Genomic DNA, 19,732 nt, shown 5'->3' with positions numbered 1-19,732 from the left:
ACTTATGTGTAGTTTTGTCCTTGATTTATACTTGTATGAGAAGATATTGTAGGTAATGAGGCATTTTATTTCAGGTAATAGTGACAGTACATAATTATGCTGTATGCTGTAGGTATAGTGAACTTGTAGCTTTTGTTCAGGGTACTTGTGGCTCTAACATATTTGACTTCCTTTGTTACCCTAGAAATTATCTCACATTTGAACATCTGACTTGTCTGTCTTTTCATGTCCTGCTGACATGACTAAAATAGTTATTACAGATATAATAATAACTATATATGTTCTAATAAATTGGTATTATTTTTACTATTACTACTACCAATCTTAGCAGTACACTTACTTTTACTGGTCCTATTGATACTAACCATACTAATGTCAAATAATTCAAAATAACAAATCAACCCTTATATTTAAGCATCATATTTTCAATAGTAGTAATGAAGAAGGATGATGGAAGGATAAAGAAGAAAATAATAACAAATAATTGTCTAAAACGAAAATACTTGAGTCACAGCATATAAAAAAAATATGTTCTTAATTCATTTGGGAAAAAAAGCTAACAAAGAGATTTTAAAGACTTGTGGGGCTTTTTTTCTTGTAGTTGTACCATCTTTTGCACATTTAGTGTCTTTTGGAGACATTTGTTTTCATTTAGAAAGTAGTCCTGAACTATAAAACTAGGAGGATCACTTTTGAACATTGCTTATAGACAATTAAAGAGAACTCTCAGATATTTAAAATAAAAATTAGTACTTCAGGAGATAGAAATGATCTAATTCAAATTGTTAAATTCATTTAACAGTGCAAAAGGGCCTTAAATGGATTTAGTCATATTTGATATATATTAAGCATGATTTTGCAGTCATTTGATCAATGGAAACAATATTATTTACTTGAATTCTGATGACCAGAGTTCAGTAAGTCATGAGCAAATTTGCTGTATTGTGGTTTACAGTCCTTAAAAAATTGAATGCAGAACTGCATGTACAATAGCTGTCAGTGGTCTGTTTGACGGAAGTAGTGAAGAAAAATGAAAACTTTATTGTCTAACAATTTGATAGGAAGTTAGAAAATACAAATTTGTTTCCACAGATCTCTGTTTCTCTAAAATTTCTTGAAGTTCCTATATTTAACTGTTTTAATCTACAAGCTGACTCCTATTCAGTTCAGTAAACTATACACAGGCATATAGGACTCAGTTCCGTTGCATGAATGTAGGCATCCAGCACCATTTGTATGCCCGGTATGTCCTCTGTGATATCCCTCTGAGATGTTAGAAAAGTTCAGATCTCTGCTCCATACTTGTCATACCTGACAATGTTGTGTAGGTCTCTCTGATATCTGCAGTAGTATGGCACTAGATGACTCTGTTCAGGGAACTAGATTGAGATGTGATGTCTATATCTGAGCTAGGCGGTTGACTCCCTTTACAGACTGTGGCAAGAAATAGCACTTGTAGGCTGTGATTCACTTCATCCCAAAGTGACTGCCCACACTGTTGGACAACTAAGTTGCTTAAAGTGCCTGTTTCATGCTATTGATCATAAGGCAAATTCACGTGTAAATTGTAAACATCCAAATATGGGAAACAAATCTTATCTTTAACCTTAAAAAAAAAAAAAGGTTTTTTTTTTAGTTTTACATTTCTGTGAAGAAAAGAAAATGAAAACACTCATGACAGGACATGAGTTTTTTTGATTGACAGTCTTTAACTGATTATTTAAAAAATCTTGCTTGTTATAGAGTAGAACTGGGTTTTATTGAATTTCTCCACTATTACAATGACTGGAAATATGATTGGTGCTACAAAAATGTATAAAAGTGGACAATTTACATACAGTTGTATTCTCAAACTTTGATCTTCATAATTAAGAATACTGTAATTCAATTTACCTGATCTTGGGCTGATATTGCTAAAAAATTGGAAATGTACAGTACTGATAATTCCTTGAAGACATCCAATGCTAAACTGTGATTCAAGCTTTTTTTTAGAAAGTCCATAAAATCCTGTGCATATAATCAATTAACACAGAAAACATTTCACAACTTCTATCAAACATTAATAAAAGAACAAGCATTTAATTGTGTGCTAAGTCATGCTCCTGTATTCAGATGTATGCCTGTACAGAAGCTGACAGGATCTTTTTTATCACTGTACAGTATTATGCAAGGATATCAACAGTCTTGTTGAGGAATTTTTATTGTACCTCTTGAGATGAATTAAACACAAATTTGTGCTTAAGTATAAAAAGATGTAGCGAACAATGCATTGGGCAGAGTCCTACCACCATAAGCATCTCTACAAGGAGTATGCAAAGATATGGCACAAGCCAGTTCCTTATATATACTTGCACCAGCACCAATCACATGAGGGTCAACATCAGGTGCCTCAGCCTGGCACTGGGTTCATCCCCCAGTGCCAGGTCTGTTTACCAAAAGTGGCCCCTGATAACCTATATTCCATAATTGCTACAAGACAGTGCTGTGGTATATCTTCTCTCATCATCTCATTAAATGTTCCTGCCCTCCATGCCAAATCATTCCTTAGTCACAAATTACCATTGCTGAGCAGTTATGGTTTGAATTTCCCCTTCAGTCTGTAAGTATTCATAACACAGAAGTTACATTTCAGCTGGATCTAACCGGTTTTAAAGCCCTCCAGTAATCACATTCAATAAGTTTCAAGTGTTTGAAAGGTTTAGCTACCTTAGTAGCATCCTCTACAGCAAGAACGGATGGCAAAATATTTACAAAGTTGTGTTTAGAGGGAATGAAAAATCAACCAAGGTAGCTGAGTATCAGTACAGTGTAATTTCTGTTCTCTGTAGTTTTGTGTCTTTGACTCTTTCATTTACCACATCTGGCTGCTCCAAAAATTCCACAGTGCTATCCGTCCTGGATTATGGCATAGATCTATGACAAGCACAGCGGTTACTTTTTATAGTACTATTGGAACAGTGCTGGTAGCATTTTACTTGTGCTGGTTCAGTCACGTAGTTGATATGGAAGACCTCAGGGTCCTCAAGCATGTCTTTTACACCTGTCTTGCTTTTGGCAAAAGAATACCTGCAGGCTAACATGGATCTTTAAAGATACCATAAAACTAACTGAAACTATCCTTTATATTTTCTTAGATCAATAATTCTGTGGAAAAACTTTCATATCAAGACATCTCAAAGCAAATAAATTATAATGTTGCTGAAGTCTTTGAGGTAAAGTTGAGTAAAGTGGAGGCTAGAAAAAAAGAAAAAGTTCAAATAGAATTAACTACTGTTTCCCAGTTATAAGAAATTCACATTACAAGGATGATACTGTACATGTCCTTTCAGGTCTTTTGTTCTAATTGGATTGGACTTTTAATTAGTGAAGCAGATAGCAGTGTCACCCTGTAAAAAAAAATCATGGCCATTCACGATGAACAGGCATGCATATGAGAAGTAAGGCAAAAAAAAAAAAAAAAAAGGATAGTGGAAGAGAGATTGTAATTGCAGTTAAAAGATAAAAACGTAAACTGGAAATGTAAGCATTTTATGTCAGTTTTAAATAGCTTTATTCAAATTTTCTGTCCCTTTCACATTGGCAGTACATCCTGAAATTAATCAATAGATGAAAATATTCACAAGTTACCAATGGAATTTTCCCTTTTAAACATAGCGGGGGGGGGGGATTCATCTGGTCGGTTCGGTTGGGTTTTTTTACAAGAACTATTTTTAAATGAGCCCACTACTGTTCTGCAGACAGTTCAGAAAGAAGTCGCTGGCTAGTGGAACGAAAGGGTTAATACTTGCACTCTTGCTTTACTGCAGAGAATTTGGTAGGACTATGTCAAATAGTTCTAGTGCGGAGGTCTCTCTCACCTATTGGGATAAGATGTTTCTCTCTTCATAAGAATAAAGACTGAATTCCTCTTGGTATTAAGGATCATCTCTGACTCATCCTCTGTAACAGTTGAAATCAATAAGAGCAAAAGTGTTGAGTGTCGTCTTACTCACTTTCAAATACGAAAGAGTAAGTAGACTTCGTTGTCCCACATAAATTTTAATCTAGAAAGATTAAATTGTTTTTTATTCCCTAAGGAAAATATTCTATCAAACAGGTTAATTAAGAGTGCCAGTAACCAAGCTGTCATTTCTAATCAGGAAATAGCTAGTTGATATGAGTCACTAAATATTGTTCATTGCATACTAAAGAAGATTGATTCCCTCCTGAGTTACCCCAGATTTTCAAGTATACCTCCACTAGTTAATACAGTCAATAAAGTACAGATGATCCAGTGCTCTTTTATTTTATTTTATTTTTTTTTTTTATTGTAGATTGTTGGCAATCTGTATAATGGCAGGTTAGTAAAACTAACAGTATAGTGAAAGCCTGCTCTCATTTTCCTTAGAGGAGAAGACATATCTGTGGAAAGACAAAACATTTATGAACTTAAGAACTGTATAATGATTTGCTGTCTGATAAGTGGATATTGCCAATATAGTCTCTGATTTCTATGATATTGTATCTTTTTAATTGACTTTAGTCAGGCTTGAGGGCCACATAGGAAAAGCAATCAGCTGAGACCTTGAAACTTTTTACAATTACAGAGGAGGAGTATGAATTCAATAAAAGCAACCAGATGATGAATACTTCATTTAGGAAGAAAAATGGAGTTCTGAATGTCCTAATTAATATCTTCAAAGTTGGTATCCTGTATTTACATGCCTTACTGAGAGATAAGGCAGTGCAAGGACATACGAGCATGTAGAAATAAATGTTTTATTCAACACATGCATTTCCATCTTCTACTTCCAAATTAATTCATTATTTTTCTCAAATGTATTAATTTAAACATTTTTAAATTATTAAAACAAGATATTGCATGTTGCTCTATATATGAGATACGAGCAATTATTTATTTTTTTTTTTAAATTATGACTGGGTAGACAGTAGCCTGGTGCTTAATGATTTAAGTGTTTAAATACCAAAAAAGTGCCCTTTTGTTGAAATTTTTGCCATTGATTTAAAGAAATTAAAATTTTGTCCTGAGAAGTGGATTTCTGATAAAGACACTCAGGTTTACAATTTCAGAACATTGTTTTTCATGTTTTTCAGTTAAGAGATACTGCCAGCTTGGAAAACATAATTTAACTTCTGCATCACAAATTAAACTTAGAAAAAGGTTTACAAATTTTCCATAAAAGGTGGGATTCACTTAGTGTTCTTGGGGTTTGGTGTTTTGGTTTGTTTTTGTTTTTGTTTTTGTTTTTGTTTTTTAATCCAGGGTAAACAGAATCATTGAATCATAGAATCATAGAATCATAGAATGGTTTGGGTTGGAAGGGACCTTAAAGATCATCTAGTTCCAACCTGCCTGCCATGGGCAGGGACACCCTCCACTAGACCACGTTGCCCAAAGCCTCATCCAACCTGGCCTTGAACACTTCCAGGGATGGGGCATCCACAGCTTTTCTGGGCAACCTGTTCCAGTACCTCACCACCCTCACAGGAAAGAATTTCTTCCTTATGTCCAATCTAAACCTACCTTCTTTCTGTTTAAAACTATTGTCCCTTGTCCTGACACTGCAGGCCTTGGTGAAAAGTCTTTCTCCTCCTTTCTTATAAATCCTTTTTAAGTATTGAAAGGCTACAGTAACATCTCCCTGGAGCCTTGTCTTCTCCAGGCTGAACAACTCCAACTCTCTCAGCCTGTCCTCATAGGAGAGGTGTTTCAGCCCTCTAATAATTTTCATGGCCCTCCTCTGGACCTGCTCTAACAGCTCCATATCTGTCTTGTACTTGGGACCTCAGAGCTGGAGGCAGTATTCCAGATGGAGTCTCATGAGAGAACATCTTTAATGGAAAAGGAATACTTCTTTTTGGAGACAAAACTGAGGAACTCTTTCCTATATATTTCAAAAATATAAGTACTTATGTTCTGTGGAAGAAAATATGAGACTATTTACTGCTCTATTTCTTCATTCATCAGAGTGTACACACATCCAGATGCAAAGATAGACTTTTTTTTTTTTTCATGATAGCTTAGACACAAGAGAGAAATAAATTCCCTAGGAAAAGTTTTTATTTTTCTTGTATTTTCTATCTGATTTCCCTTTTCTAGGAGAGCACTCCACTGTTACCATTAAACTATTGATTCCATGGTTGATGAAGAAGATGGTGTGGGAAAAGTACTGGCAACCATTGGGAAATCCTTTACCGAGGAGCTTTTCTTGCATTCTCTGTGTAAGGGAGAAGCAAGCATGGGCTGCTCTGCAAGGAAAGGGAGCTCAGGGCAGAGCGTGATAGGGAAGAAGGCAGGACAGTGGACTTGACAGTAAGGGTGCAATCCCACAGCAAGAAGAGCAAAACAGGCCTGGTGACATTTACTACACTTGGCCAACAGATCTCAAGAGAAGTCCACAAAGACCAACAGGTTTGGACCAAGGTAAAAGCAAGAAGTTAGGCCAGCAAGGTGACATCAAGATCAGCAGGGAAAACAGCCAGGTTCAGGGGTACGTACACCATAGACAGTCAAAAGGACAGTTTCCCTTCCAGAGTGCTTTAATTCTCATCTCTTAAAGTCAGTTCACAATTCTCTTTAACTGCCTCAACAATGGTTCTGGTGACATCTCAGATGCTTGAGTGTGCCCCATCCTACCCTCCAGCTACCACCTTAGAGGCACATGGTTCTTTTACCTCTTCTCTGACATATTTTCCAAGTCTACGGGGATGCCTTTGACAACTTACAGAATCTCAAATGGCACGAGGTGCCTACATTTAAGCAGGTAAACAGTGTTTGTCTCTGTCCATAACAATATATTGTTCATCTTCAACATTTGTTGTGAAACTGGTGACCTGATTCTTCTCAAAAGTCTTAGTATGCAGATAGGAATGTCAGACTGCCACATGGTGCTGTGGGGGAAGGAGAAGTAAGAAGGCACTGTCATATCGTGTGTACATAAAAGTCAATAATAGGAGACAAATGCAGAGAAAATAAAACCTCTTATCTTCCCTTCAACCTTTCCGTCTGACTTGTATTTTCGCATTCCTAGACTTATTTTTAGAAGTTTTCCAAAATTTTATCCCTGAAACTTTCTTACTGACTTGGAGGTACATTGCAATTTTGTCTCATTGAACAGCTGAACAGTACCCTAGCAATTCAAGGAACAGGTTTTAAAAGGAGGACTTCTTCGAAGGGATGGTGAGCTTGATAACTCATGTGAGATCTCTCTCCTAAGTGACACTTGATAAGTCTCACCAGAAGAGCACTGAAGAACAGTTATTAATGTGTGCTACAAAAGTATACAACAGGGCATAATTTCTTCAATGGCTACAAGAAGCCAGCATGTTATAATGGGTTTACTGTCCTAGCACAAGAATGAGGCATATATACAAGTAGTAAGAAGTGTCAGAAAAAGGTTAAAAATTAAACAGGAGTACTACAGTATTAAGGATTCAAATAATGCATCAGGTTCTAGAAGATAAAAAAGATAATTATATACTCAAAATAAAGGATACTGTAAAAACCACAGAGAGATAAATGAAATGAGCTGAAAGAGTCAAATATAGATTCATTTTTGCTGCATGGTGGACATAACACTAACTGTGCATGTCAACTACATCAAAAAAGTATGTGAAAAGTAGAAAATTCACTTTGCCTGTGGATAAAATTAATGTGTGGTAAGCAGTATGGTGTGGATGCAAATTTAGCGTACTTGAAAAGCAATAACAGGGACAGGAAGTTTGTGGTATCTACAATGAATACCAATTATAACAAATAGAAATCAGTGCTCCTTTAATGGTATTTTCTTAAAGAGTGCCATACTAATACGTTTTGTATCCAAATACTCCCAGAAAGCAACACTATTGAATTTTACATAACTATTTCATTTAGTGAAACTGCTTTGACTGAGACTGGATAAAGGCTCATGGGAAATTTTAAAACAGATTGCAAACTTAACATAAATTCCCTCTGCAGAGCAAAAGACCTCACAAGTGACGTGAGCTAAAATTATAATCCCACTCACCTGATATACTTTACATTCACAAATGTTAAAGAAAGAAAAATCATAATGAAACCAAAAAACGTAGTATGTGGAATTTTAGCAACAAACAGAAATTAGAAATGGTATTCATTTTTTAACTGTCAGGCTCACTTTAATTCAAGCTTTTTAATAACTGGATTAATGGTGGAGGTTTTTTCCTTTCCTTTCCTTTTTTTTCTTTTTTTTCTTTTTTTCTTTTTTTTTTTCCCTTTTATTGAAATCATTAAAGTGAGGTTTGTTCAGTATTTCAGATGGATGCACATCAGCAAACTCTTCTGCCAAGGAAAAGCAGGGAGGGGTGTTGGGGTCAGCTAAACTTTAAATTATTTCAGATATAGAAAAGATCAATTTAATATGATGAGTAGGGGGGAGCTTCATTCTTTTTCTTTTTAAATGTAAAGTTTTATTCTAGTCTCAGGTGAATGACAACCCCTGCTCCTGATGGACTCACTCCTGAGCATTTGGTAGATACCAACCATTTCGTGTCTGTGTTTGGAGTTCTCTGAAAAACCTAAGGGGACATCCTTTCTCCAAAAGCTGGAAGAGAAGTAGAGTCTGGAGGTGTGCTAGAAACATGTGAAATTAATTAAACAAGATCTTAATTGACCCAAGGACTGGGGAAAAATTTTGACCATTTCCCGCAGCTCCTCCTGCAAAACTTCCCTCAACATGACATGAAGTAAAAACACACTTAGACAGTATAGTACAAGTTAAAACATTTCAAAATCAGAAAAAAAGCTCACTGACAAATGAGGAATAATCCAGAACATATTTCACTGTTTCTAGAATAAGCTAAATTGAATTTCTTACTGTTAGATGCCCTTCAAAATTTGTCTTCTATTTATTTAACATGGTAACAGGATCCAATACAAATAATATACTAATTTCTTTTAGAAAACTATTCACATCTAAAGAACATTTACAGTTATTAATTTTTATTTCTCTGTTGTTTTGCAACAATGATAAAATAAGCTGTGATTAACTCAATCTTATTAAGATTTAAAGGTACAATGCTTTGAGTCAGCTTTAAAGTATAATACAGGCTGAACTGGTGAACCTAGCCCCATGATAAATCTCTGAATCACACTATAGCTATATATCTTTCTTGTTATGATTTCTGTTGCTTTTCTTCATTTATATATATCCATATTGTACCCTGTGTTTGTTTCAGCAGACTAAGGGATACAATGTAGTTCATAGTTTAATACCATAAATTATTTTCAGTTTTCCCATGTGAAAAGAATGTGGTAACAGAAAAACAACAGAATATCCATCAAATTTATTGGAAATGCAATTCAAAATATTGCAACATCTTAAAAATCACATAAAATTACTGTATGTTAGAAGAATTGTTAAAAAATTATAAAATTATTTAAAAGTGGAAAAAAATCTGAATGTTATACTGATGGATGAAGTGCTGGACCTTTTCTAGGAAATAAAAGAAATGTTAATTACTAGTTTTGCTTTCATTTTTTCTTAAATAAAGCAAGGACGCATCTTCACAGAACCTTGCAGAAACTTTAGGAATGCACTTTTTTTTTTGTTATTTAGAATTAGAAGATAAAAGTGTTTAAAATCCCTGCACTACTGTTGAAATATGTTTAAATATGTTTTATTGATTTATAAATCTTTAGGTCTGCAACTAAAAGAAGATAGCTGAAGTAATGCCAGTCTGTGCATCTGGCTGTGAACTCTCTCATGAACATAACTGACAAAAGTTTAATGCTCTGATACTATAGAATAGTTCTGGAAGGTCTAGAAAATTATTAGGAAAAATGTGCTGTAAACAAAAAAGTGTCTTGCATGCATAATATGTTTGTAGGCAGTTCTCTTCTTTGTAGGCAATTTCTCATTTACCAGTAGTAAAACATGGAAAAGTAAGTATAGAATCTGGAGATGGTGCAAGAAAAAATTTAATCTATAAACTGCATTGACTCGAGAATATATTTCATCCATCCAAGGTTGAAAAAAAATGCAATTCAATACAGTATGTATTTCAGGATTTCTTTTCCTATTCATATGATTATTTTAGGGATTATAATAGTATATTATTATTCATAGTAACAAAATATTATTAATGGTAAGCTTTTTAATTTCACATAACCACTACTCATTTGGTGCTCCCTGTGATCAACTGTACCTCACTTACCCTGCTTCTGATATCTTTAATTCCTTTTGTTATTGTACCTGCTATACTGTTGGGGGATTTAAGAAATACTGATCTTCATTAAAATAGTGCATGATAGGAACTTCTTAATGATGATAAGACACCCCCCCCCCCCCAGGAGAACAGAGAAATGAACAACAAAAATAATTTTATAGCATCTTAAAGAATTACCATCTGTTATCTGATGACCATTTGCATGACTTGAGTTCATACACATCATGGGAAATGTTAGCTTTGTATTATTTGGGAAGGATTTGTAGGATTGTCCTGGTTTTGGCAGGGATAGAGTTAATTTTCTTCCTAGCAGCTGGTATAGTGCTGTGGTTTTGATTTAGAATGAGAATAATTTTGATAACACACTGGTGTTTTAGTTGTTGCCAAGCAGTCAAGGTGTTTTCAGCTTCTTATACTGGTCTGACAATGAGAAGGTGGGAGGTGCCCAAGAAGCTGGGAGGGGACACAGCCAGGACAGCTGGCCCAAACTGACCAAAGGGATATTCCATACAATATGATGCCATGCTCCATATATAGCTGAGGGGTTGGACGGGAGGTGGGGCAGCTCAAGAACTAGCTGAGCATCAGCTTCGGGTGGTGAGAAATTGTGCTGTGCTTCACTTGTTTTGTATATTCTTTTATTATTGTTGAAGCGCTGCTGCTGCTGCTGCTGCTTCTTCTTCTTCTTCTTCTTCTTCTTCTTCTTCTTCTTCTTCTTCTTCTTCTTCCTCCTCCTCCTCCTCCTCCTCCTCCTCCTCCTCCTCCTTTTCTGTCCTATTAAAATGTCTTTATCTCAACCCACAAGTCTCACTTTTTCTTCTTTCCTTTTTTATTCTCTCGCCCATTGCACTGGGGGTGGGGGTGGGGGGTGGGGAGGCAGGAGCGGGAGTGAGCAAACAGCTATGTGGTTGGGTTAGCTGCTAGCCTGGTTAAACCATGACAAGAATATATGGTATTCTTGATGTATTTGATTTAAAATCTCTTTTTAAAAAACAAACAAACAAACAAACACAAACAAACAAGCAAAAAACCCAAACAGTTAGGGATGTATGTGCCTGCGTGTAAAAGCTGTCAAAAACGGTTTGAGTTTTGGTGGTTTGTTTTGAGGTGTCCTTGTTTCTTTGTTTTGCTTGTAAATTATTTTAATTACAATTATTTCTTTATTTTAATGCATAGTCTGTAGAGAACTACATATTTCAATGTGGCATGGTATTTATAAATTATTGAATTTTTTAGCATCTTTGTTCCTTAGAAGATCCTCTCTATCTTTTTATTTGCCAAAAATAAATTAGCAAGACTAATTTAGCTGATATGGTATGGAAAAGAACAAGAACCTGTTTTGCAACAGCTATATGTTTGGAATTTGCAAATTGTTTTTTTCCAGTAGTATGTTTTGTATTACTGAAGGATTTTTTTTCTCATTATTTTGAACATAATATGTCAAATGCTGAGAGCTGTAATTTTATACCCAGCGTTTTGAAGTCTGGAAAATATCTGTTGGCATGTTTAATACTCATAAACCAATTTCATTATTGATTAAGAATCCTATGCTGTTGTCAAGGAAAAAAAAGGCAAGGCAAGGTCAGGCAAGGCAAGGCCCCTTCATTTATACTTCATTTACTAAGGTACTTCTGTAAAAGAAGCTTAATTATTCACTGCATCCAAAGTTCCAGCAATCTTTTAAATTCATAATTATTTTATTTTGTTTTCAAGTAATTAATTTTCTTTCTATCAGAAAGATGACCCACAGAATTACCAATGAATTTGGGGCTTATTCTGTAAAAAGTAAGGGGGTTATTTTGTTTGGTTTGGTTTTCTTTTTTCTTTGGGGTTTTTTTTTACTCTTTTCTTTGAGAAAAAAATTATATCCAAAGTTCAGCTTCAGCTAGCTGATGAAGATCTGAAGTTAATCAAAGGTGATGTGTCTTCAGATTCAAGGCTTAAATCGAAGCATATTTTGAATTCTGAATAAGTCTTATTTAACTGAAGTAGGAAGAAAAGCAGTCACCTTATGAAAGATTAGTGCCAGAGAGAAGTAATGGGAAAATCAATCCAGTTTGTCTGATTGAAGGACTTTATTTTCATTCATCTGAACCAATCCTTCCAAAAAAAGTGCCTATGTCTTTCATGCAGACAGTGGTGTCTAAATTCAGAATACCTAAACTAGATGTATAAGTTCCCTTTAGACTAACCAAACTAACAAGGTGGGTTTGCTTCATTTGCCTAAATGTCAGTATTTGATACCATATGAGATATCTCAGACTAACTGAATTATTCACACAGTGCTGACAGATTTGATGTAAGACTGATGGAGAACTCATACCTGTAAGGTGACAGCCAGAGGTCAGGATACCCTGCAATACCTCAGATGGCCGAGATATCTATGTTTGTCTAACTAATTCACACCCAGCAGCGTCTGATGAGCTGTTTGACTCGCTAAATGTAGCCAAAACGTTTATTTTAGGGTCATCTGAACAGCTATCTGGCAAGTTTTTGGAGTTTGATTCTGCTTTTTCTGGAGAGATAGCCAGAAACAACTACTCATAGCTACACAAGATTTAAAACTTCTGTCCAGAGTTCATGGTTTTCTGGCTTAACAAGCCCTAGCACTAATAGATCCATGCTATTAGTCTTTGTCACCATGGAAGTATAAATATAGATAAGTAGAGAGGTTAGTGCTGTCTCTTCAGTCTTAAAAACTGCACAGAATATATAAGAAAAAAAAGCCTTCAGAAATTCCTTTTAATCTTTGAAAGAAGAAGAAAGCAGAGGAAATAGCAGCAATGTTAAATCAAAGTTAGATTTTATATAGAAGAACTTATGTATGATGGTCTTTTAGTATTATTATTAATTAAACTATGGGATGTTTATTGTACAGATCATTCTCAAGCCTGCACCATATTTGTGTTGTACCCAATCCACTTTGACTTTATGCTCTGTTATTGGTGGGGGTCTTTTTACTTGGGTGATTATGTCTGGCATGCATTTTAACAAGACATTTGACAGCCATCAAGTGATAATTTTAGGAATCCTCTAAAAACTGCTTTGATAGTACTCACCTAGCCAAAAGACACTGATTAAATTCAGGGAGGTAGTAATTTATAAATGAAATAAAAACAAATTAAGAAAATACAAAAGAAACACCATTAACCTAGCTTTAAGGAATCTATAAAGTAACCTACAAAGAATCAGTCATATTAAACAAAAACTGCTTTAGATCCACCTGGTTTAATTTTAAGTGTTTAATTTAGATTCCAGTTAAGAACTTAATCACTCTTGATCTTAGCAAAGGCAATAGAGATAAGCATCCTTTATTCAGAGATTTAATCAGCAATCCTAAATTCAAGATTAATCTGTAGAGATGAATATTACCCACTAGTGCTTATCCAGGTTTCCTGGACAGCTGTACATGGCCACATCTTCTACTAAGAGCCTATCTTATTGTTCTCAAGATGGAGGTGTCTAATATTTCTTTTCTACTTTCCCAAATTTTCAGTGAGGCAAATGTCCTTTGTGTTCTGAAGATATCTCATAGAGGACAGTGAAGGAAGGGGCTCTATACATTGAATGGGCTAAGCTTGGTTTTATAGGTCTTCAAAGGCACCTGCCTTTTTTCATTCTCTTTTCAGTAAACTTGATAAAGTTGTACTGTTGGTTTGGTAGATGTAAAATATTGATAAGGAAGTTCTTGAGGTTGGCCCCCAATACGGGCTGGCTTAATTCTTCAGAACATACACAAATTTACAGATTATTAGTGCTTTACCAGTAAATATTTACATTTAACCTCTTCAGCAAGCTCTTTGAAGCATATCTATGAATCAGGTCTATCACAAAAAATAACAGTTGAACCATGTGTACTGTATTTAATACTTGAAATTTTCAAATATTAAAGTTTGGTTTTGGTTTGTTTTTTTTTTTCTGTTTATGGAAAAGGTCAGATCAGACCATAAATACACCTGATGTTCTAAAATTCTATAAAGGTATTAATAAGACTGTTTTGGACCAAATCTTGAGACTATTATACTGTAGGAAGCAAATGTAGGCAGGCTGGCACTACTATAGGCAAACCCAAAGACGTTTTTTCACAGGTAATTATTCTGTAACTTATTTGCTTTTTAAGTAATAGTGTTGTAAGATAATTTGAATAACACTGTGCTTTTTAAGAAACATATTTTTGATGACAGACTTCAGGTTATTAAATAAAAGACTGGCAAGAGTTACTTCAGTTAGAGGAAATTGTGGTGACAGTGCATGGTAGACTTTCTGGTAAAAAAAGATCAAGAATTCAAGGGGAATTAGGCTAAAAATGTGTGTTTGATTTTTTTTTTTAAATTATTGTTATTTTTTTCTGATCATGGTTTCTCTATAGTAATTAATAATCTTTAAGATTTTATTTGATGTCTCTTCAAATTTTGCAGCTTTTCAGTTCTGTGAATGACATGACCATGTAGGCCAAAAATCCAGTGTGATGGTTTGGGGCTTGGATACTTTTTTTTCCTTTTTTCTGCTAGTGCTCAAACATGAAGCATAATTATAATTTTCCTAAGCTGCCTTGGTGTTTTCTGTCAGTCAGTATCACTCACATTGTTATTTTATCTGACAGTGGACTCCTGGCCTGTCATGGCAGTGAAAATGAGAGGGAGGATCTTTTCACCACTGAGTCACTGTGAAGACACAGTTGGAAACAAACTGTAAGTTTAAATCATCATTGCTAGCCTGCCTTTTCCATTTACAGGCATGAGAAATATAGGAGGATATTGTGGAGTACTAAGAAAATTACATTGTTATTTATTGTTAGACCTATTGTTTTTGGAATTATTAGCTTCTGTTAAAAGTCTTCAAAATAACATTTCATTCCAATTCATACCTGTAACTGACTGAATCAGTCATGGAAAAATAGAAACAGCATTTTCATATTTATAGAGGAATAGAAAAAAAATCCTATACTTTAACACACACAGCATTTTATATGGATAATATCCATGTCCCTGTTCTTTCTTTTTTAATTAATTTTTATTTATTTATATGTAGACAATTTGTTTAAGTCAAGGGAAAATGAATCTTATGTGTTTGTCCCAAGTGAATGGAAGAGTAGGAAACTTTGAGCTTTGGGTTTTGTTTTATTACTTCTATTATTTTTCATTTTTCACTGTTCATCTTTCATTCTAACCTTTAATTACTTATCAGTCTAAAACTGTTAAAAATGCTTCACATGTTCTTAAACACAGAAGTTCTGAGAAATTCCCTACTATTGCCAGAAACTAAAAAATAAAAGAGGTTTTTTTATTAATTAACATACATTAGAGAGGGAAGATGTTATAGTTCGTAACAAACTAGAATTCTGAAAATGCTATCCATCTCACAGGTAATGTAATGGTAATGACTGTCATTCATATAATTTTGCTCCCATTACTAGTCCTATTTAACAGTCTATAATAAAAAACTCTTTGCATATTCCATATGTAAATGATGATTTTAACTCTAAGAGTAGATTCATCCTGCTTTATGTTAGCTGTCATGAAGATGGGGGTGGTGCTGCTTTCCAGAGCATCATGTCTACATTTCAGAGTCTACAAGAAAGTCAAGTATTATCTTAACTCCATTGTAGTCCAAGCAGCTCTTGGATCTGTTTGCTTCAACACAGGTAACTAGTACCATTAAAGCATATATAAACCAGACCTGTGGGAGAGAGTGTTATGCCATTCTGAACTGGAAGATGACAGATAGGCAAGATCTCACAGAGTGTCTCAAATGGCACTCAACACTTTTGTTTCAGACTCTGTGTAAAGCTCCTAATCAACCCAGTAAATGTTGACTAGACAACTATTAATTTAATCTTAAAGCAGATATCAGGTCTGCTTAACTGAAAAGCTCTTTGGTTTCTACATGCTGTATTAACGAGATCTAATCTCTACATATGTAATGGGAGCATAGGTTCATACCTACATATAGACATCTGTGTAGAGATATTTTATATATGTGCTTAAGTCATAGAATTATAGAATGGTTTAGGGTGGCAGGGACCTTTAAAGGTCTTCTAGTCCAACTCCCCCTGCAATAAGTAGGGACATCTTCAACTAGGTCAGGTTGCTCAGAGCCCTGTGCAGCTTGACCTTGAATGTTTCCAGGGATGTGGCATCTACAACTGCTCTGGGCAACCCGTTGAGTGTTTCACCATCCTCATTGTAAAAAATTTCTTCCTTATATCTAGTCTGAATCTACCCTCTTTCAGTTTAAAACGATTACCCCTCATCCTTTTGAAACAGGCCCTACTAAAAAGTCTGTCCCCATCTTTCCTATAAGCCACCTTTAAATATTGAAAGGCTGCAATAAGGTCTCCTCAGAGGCTTCTCTTCTCCAGGATGAACAACCCCAACTTTCTCAGCCTGTTATCATAGGAGAGGTGCTCCAGCCCTCTGATCATTTTTGTGATGCTCCAACAGCTCCATGTCTTTTGTGTGCTGAGGATGTCCCCTAGCAGGACAAGAGCCTGCAAGCATGATGCCTCCTGTAGCTGGAGTTAAAAGGCTTTGTCAATAGGCTCCTCTTGATTGGGCAGCCTGTAGTAGACACCAACCACAAGGTTTCCTTTGTTGCCTTGGTCTCTAATTCTTACCCATAAGCTTTCAACCTGCTTATGGCTATTCTTCAGAGACAGCTCTTCACAATCTATACATATCTTGATGTAGAGGTCAGCTCCTCTGCCCCTCCTTCCTTGCCTGTCCCTTCTGAACAGCCTGCAGCCATTGATAACCACACTTCAGTTGTGGGATTCATCCTACTATGTCTCAGTAATGGCAACTAGTTCATAAGGGCATCCAACTAAGTCCATCCAAGAGATTCAGTGACATACACATGGTTTACATAGTGTCATCTTAGCTATGGTGGGGTAGATTATTTGGTCTCCAGCTGCCCCTTGCTTTCCCTCGGCCACCAATGCAAAAGGTCTCTGCTAACTATCATATCTAATGATCTTATGCAGAAATCTATAACACCTTCATGTATGTCAGGTGACACTAGACACTGATGCTCAGGCAATTCAGCCCCATGCTACGGGATACCTGTATAAACAGTGCAGAGGAGAAATATTAGCAGCAAGTGATTCATCTCATCTGTATTAGGTAAAACACAAAACTATGGAATACTACGCTTTACTGAACTCTGAAAAGGCCTGTCTTGAAGCCCAGTGCTAAGAACAAGTAACTGTCCTTCAGCTTTGATGGCACTCAGATCTACTAAAGGCACACACAGCCCTGCATTTATGACAGGTATCTTCTAAAAGAAGACGTAATGGGGATCAGATTTTCTTTTTATTAATAGAATTTGTGTCTTGTTTTGACACAGGGTCTTCATCTACAAACCCATTTTCATGTTTTTCTTTTTGTTTTTTAATAAGCTATGGAGTAGCATGTTGGTTTGTATCACATAATGGAACAACAGGAAAACACACGTGACATTAAGCATATTGTTGTTTGTATGCTTGAAAGCACAGCACACAGTTCCAAATACCTAACTCATCTCAGAGATGATCTTCTAGGAACATATTCATAAAAATCAAAGTATTAAGTCACTGTTGTGAGAGCACAACAAACAAAAAGTATATAGGTCTCCATGTATGGTTGTGGTGGGTTGACCCTGGCTGGAGGCCAGGTGCCCACCAGAGCCGCTCTATCACTCCCCTCATTCACCAAACGGGGAGAAAAGGTACAACGAAATGCTTGTAGGTCGAGATAAGGACAGGGAGAGATCACTCACTAATTATCGTCATGAGCAAAACAGACTGAACTTAGAAAGGAAATTCATCTAATTTATTACTAGGCAAAACAGAGTAGAGGAATGAGAAATAAAATCAAATCTTAGAACATCTCCCCCCACCCCTCCCATCTTCTCGGGCTCAACTTCACTCCCGGCTTCAACCTTCGCCCCCCTCAGCGGCACAGGGGGACGGGGAATGGGGGTTACGGTCAGTACAGCACACGTCGTTTCTGCCGCTTCTTCATCCTCAGGGGGAGGACTCCTCTCATCGTTCCCCTGCTCCAGCATGGAGTCCTTCTCACGGGAGACAGTCCTTCATGAACTTCTCCAATGTGAGTCCCTCCCACATGGTGCAGACCTTCAGGACCAGACTGCTCCAGCGTGGGGTCGCCCACAGGGTCACAAGTCCTGCCAGCAAAACTGCCCTGGTGTGGGCTCCTCTCTCCATGGGTCCAAAGGTCCTGCCAGGAGCCTGCTCCAGCACAGGCTTCCCCCAGGCCACAGCCTCCTTCAGGTGCCTCCACCTGCTCCAGCGTGGGGTCCTCCACGGGCTGCAGGTGGAATCGCTACACCCCCTCATCCTTCCTCCATGGGCTGCAGGGGGACAGCCTGCTTCACCATGGTCTTCACCACGGGCTGCAGGGGGATCTCTGCTGCGGCGCCTGGAGCACCTCCTGCCCCTCCTTCTGCACTGACCTGGGTGTCTGCAGAGTTTCTTACATCTTCTCACTCCTCTCTCCGGCTGCAAAAGCTCTTCCTAACTGGTTTTTTTCCTTCTTAAATATGTTATCACAGAGGCGCTGATTGGCTTGGCCTTGGCCAGCGGTGGATCCATGTTGGAGCCGGCTGGCATTGGCTCTATCAGACACAGGGGGAGCTTCTAGCAGCTTCTCACAGAAGCCACCCCTGTAGCCCCCCCCGCTACCAAAACCTTGCCATGCAAACCCAACACAATGGTATTGACACATATTGTACATCTTCATTACACTCTCTGTATTCATTAGGCAGATAATAATTTTAATTAAGTGGGAATGGCTTTAAACTAAAAGGGTAGATTTAGATTAGATATTAGGATGAAACTCTTTACTGTGAGGGTGGTGAGGCACTGGAACAGGTTGCCCAGAGAGGTTGTGGATGCCCCATCCCTGGAAGTGTTCAAGACCAGGTTGGATGGGGCTTTGGGCAACGTGGTGTAGTGGAGGGTGTCCCTGCCCGCAGCAGGGGGGTTGGAACTAGATGATCTTTGAGGTCCCTTCCGACCCAAACTATTCTATGATTCTATGATTCTATGATTCTTTTGATTTGATGGTTTTTATTTGTTAGCTTGATGACTATGTTAAGACTGGATATCTCATTTCAAATTACAATTAAGTGAGGTGATTCTTAGCATTAAGATTTTGATATCTTTTCAGTTGGCGTTTCAAAACAAAACATAGATGCAAAGAAAATTACTAGGTTTTGATTTCTTTTTTTTTAAAAAAAAGGTAAAAAAATACTTTATGTTTGTTATCTGTATTTTTATTTTGGATTATAGTTTTTATTATTTATTTTACTATTTAATGCTGTATTTTAAATGAAGTACAGATTTAATCTTCAAAATTCATAGTGTAAAATTATTTTTTTATGAGCAGTGCTACATATTCAGGTTATGTAATATGTTTGATCAAATTAGGCACTGTAACATTTGCAGGTGTATGTTAAAGGAAGTTAATAACAGACAATCACATACCAGTTCATTAACTGAGCACCAATAAAATTAAACTTGCAGCTAATCTGCAAAAGAAGCAGCAAC

This window comes from Grus americana, chromosome 1 (assembly GCF_028858705.1).
Source record: "Grus americana isolate bGruAme1 chromosome 1, bGruAme1.mat, whole genome shotgun sequence".
NCBI classification, from domain to species: domain Eukaryota; kingdom Metazoa; phylum Chordata; class Aves; order Gruiformes; family Gruidae; genus Grus; species Grus americana.
The sequence above is the reverse complement of the archived record's forward strand: the minus strand, read 5'-3'. Positions refer to the sequence as shown.